This window comes from Salvelinus namaycush, chromosome 25 (genome assembly GCF_016432855.1).
Source record: "Salvelinus namaycush isolate Seneca chromosome 25, SaNama_1.0, whole genome shotgun sequence".
NCBI lineage: Eukaryota > Metazoa > Chordata > Actinopteri > Salmoniformes > Salmonidae > Salvelinus > Salvelinus namaycush.
In genome coordinates, this window is record NC_052331.1 from 7,556,545 (window position 1) to 7,560,340 (window position 3,796).

The window sequence follows — 3,796 nt, forward strand, 5'->3', positions numbered from 1 at the left end:
ACTGTGAATTTGTTTTCATCAATCTAGGTCTTCAACATCAGTGCACCTGAAGGTAAAGAAATGAGAGGAGGCCACTAGACATGTGAGATGCAGTTATTTTCACAGATGGCTTCCTCTCTTGCAAAGACTAGTTTCGAGCGCCATCTAGGGGCGATAAAAATGGTTGCTTGAAAGTGCCCTCTACTGTATGTCAAGATTCAAATTAACAATATGTAAAGATATAACAGAGATGAATAGATCTTAATGGTTTATTAGAATAAGAAAGAATATATTGACAGGGGTCTCCATATTGACTGACTGCTTTATACTCTCACATGAAGTGTTTAGTGTGTGTCAGGGTTGGGCTCAATTCGAGTTGACGGCAGTCAATTCAGGAAGTGATTTGAATTTACAGTGGCAATCCAGTCTCCTTTTCACCTCAGTTAACACCGGATTTACTTAACAAAAGTCACATCTAAATAGGTGGTACAGGTATGTCATGACATAGCACAAGTGGGGGGGGGGGAGCTTTCCTGTTTTGTTCTCTATTGCTCCTCTATTGTTCTTTTCTTTGGTCATCTATAATTCCTCAAGCAAGAGGGGAGGCCGATGACATCACAGACTCCCATCAGACCAACTCTTTGAACACCCTACTCCTTGACCGCCTTTAATTCGAATTGTGTGTCTGTGTGTGTGTGTGTGTGTGTGTGTGTGTGTGTGTGTGTGTGTGTGTGTGTGTGTGTGTGTGTGTGTGTGTGTGTGCACAGCCGCCGTAAGTCACAAGTCAACTGGATACCTTTTTAAATTCAGCTCAGCAGGACAAGCCTGCGATTCTACTCTTTAGAAGGAAAACAGGTATGCCTCAGCATTTAGTCAAAGGTAAATACTGCACGTAGTGTATTTACAGCTCATTCACAACGTAGTCAACAAAAACTCACACGTCAAAGAGAAAGGCCCGTGTCAAGTAAGAAAACAAGAATCATTAAAACCAAACGGGTAAGATACATTCAAATCAATTATTTACAAGGATATGCATTAGATAACAGTACAACTCCTTTTCAAATAAGAAAAATAAAAGTTGTGCTTTTCAGTATTATTACTGCACAGTTTTATGAGCAAATTAGTATATATATTCATTCAGGAAGTAGCCTTTGACTTGAAGGTTCCACAGTATGCCTGTTTGTTGGTGTGGGAGAAAACAACCAATACAATGCTAGCACATTTCAGTAACAACTGAACCAAATTCTGTACCAATGTTCATAAGTGGTTTATAAACAGATTTTCAGTGTCACTAGCATTTGAAATGGATATGCCTGAAATGCACGAGAGCAGCAAAGGCAAAAGAATTACGAAAGAAAACAAACATTCAGTAGGCTTATCTGAAGGCGACATTGTGAAGTTCCTCATCGGTGCACACAGGAAGTAACACTGTACACATTCGAACAAATTATACAACATCACAGTATCAAATATATAAGGTATCAAATGAATTGACATGGTTTTTATGGCACTTGAAAATGGTTCCTTTTTGTTTCAGTGGTCACGTGATATGTCACCCGAAAGTACAGTTCAGAATATTGGCACACATTGTATTGACACAGAGGGGGAAAAGACATCGGCATGGGGTTTATGAATGTGTTTCTTACTGTGGCTGCATCTCAAACAACACCATATTTCCCATTCAGTGCAATGCATTTAACCACTATATAGACAATAGGGTGTGATTTGAGTCATAACCTGTCTGAGTGCTGTCATCATTGTGCTCCACCAATGGTAACACAGACATCTGGGGTTGAGTCACACGTGTCTTTATATACAAGTCATTGCTGCTCAGGTTCACAACAGAACTGAACAAAACGTGTTTCTGATTGTGACTGGAGCTGTGTCTCTGATGACTTGAGAATGGCAGATCCTATCTTCTTTCTTGTCTCCATGTTGCCTCTCTCTTTCTCACTCTGCCTTTCTGTTTGTCTCTCTATCCTCCTGTCTTTCTACTTATCTCTGTCTTTCTATCTATCCCTCTCCCCATGTCTGCTTAACGTAATGGCAAGTATTTTATTAGACACTTTGATGGGTAGAATATATGGTGCCATTTGAGTTCTATGAAAATAACCATTAACATTGATGAGTAAGCGGCAGGACAGTTGTTTAATCACAACAACAGTGACTGTCACACACACGCATAGTCAGTGCACCTCCGCATACAGACACAGGGCGCAGGATGCACACGCGCACGCACACACACGCGCGCACGCGCGCACGCACGCACGCACGCACGCACGCACGCACGCACGCACGCACGCACGCACGCACGCACGCACGCACGCACGCACGCACGCACGCACGCACGCACGCACACACACACACACACACACACACACACACACACACACACACACACACACAGACACACACAGACACACACAGACACAGACAGACTGCCCAACCTAATTCTCTATCCTTCTCTCCACACGTCGCATCGGCTCTAAAATGATTTGCCATTAAAAAAAACATGGAGTGGAAGGAGTGGATGGATGGATGAAATGGCGTCATTAGAGAGAACGCCTGGTTGGCAGAAATAGTGCTGACATTCCAGTCCGACTCTCCTCCTTTCCCGTAGCTCAGTAAAAGTGGGTTATAGTCCCAGTGAGACAGGTTAGGAGCAGTACAGTACGGCCCCGCTCACCTCACATACACTAGGAATATATGGCCCCCTGACCAGGCTTATTAAAACTGATCTGTAAATCTCTCTCTCTCTCTCTCTGTGTGTGTGTGTGTGTGTGTGTGTGTGTGTGTGTGTGTGTGTGTGTGTGTGTGTGTGTGTGTGTGTGTGTGTGTGTGTGTGTGTGTGTGTGTGTGTGTGTGTGTGTGTGTGTGTGTGTGTGTGTGTCAGGAGGCTGCTGGAGGGTAGGCTATTAAATCTTCATTGCCGCTTCCTTTCAACACTCTTCATCAGGTATTCTCTTCACGTTCAGAGTCAGAGTCAGAATGACCTCAGTGTTTTCCTGCACACTGAGGCTGAACAGTGTCTGTTTCATTCACCTTCAGTAAGATTCTTCAAAGTAATATCTTTCTAATTCATGTGTGAGTGCCACTCAGTCTGTACTGGAAGTTGGACAGAGTGCATTGTGTAGGAATAGACTTCAGTCTCCTAGGTCTCGTCTTCTGACACCTGATAGTGGCCATGTTGTTTGGTTAGTCCTTTTTGGCCTGTTTGAAGCACAGGTAAGGCTGTCGGCAAGTGTCTGTCTCTGGGTCTCTTTGCATGTTGCTTCCTGCTTATGGTTCTCTCTCAGCATGTTTTCTTTGTAAGAATTCCACTGTCTAGCAAAGTCTTCCTTCCTTCCCCTTTCTCTTTCCCTCTTTCTCACCTCTCTTTCAATCCCTCTCTCTCGCTCTCCTTTCTCTCTTTCTCGGCCTCCTCCCCTCTCTCTTTCCCTCTTTCTCACCTCTCTTTCAATCCCTATCTCTCGCTCCCCTTTCTCTCTTTCCCGCCTCCTCCCCTCTTTAAGCAGCTTGAGTGGATAGGCAGACACAGCAACAATCTAATTTTCTCTGGCTAATCACAGCCAAGCAGGATCTGAGTGACAGCAGTAGTAACCAGTCACAGAAAGAACAGCCTCAGGAGTCCACCAGTAAGATACAGAGATATCAGGACTGAATGACAATGAGGGACAGAGACAGAGAGACAGAGAGAGAAAGAAAGAGAGAGGGAGGGAGAGAAAAGGTAGGACAGAGAGAAGGAGAGAGATGTAGAAAGAGACTGATATGGTCTTAAGCAGTGACCGGGGTCCTTCCCTGCGTTTCACTCTCTTTT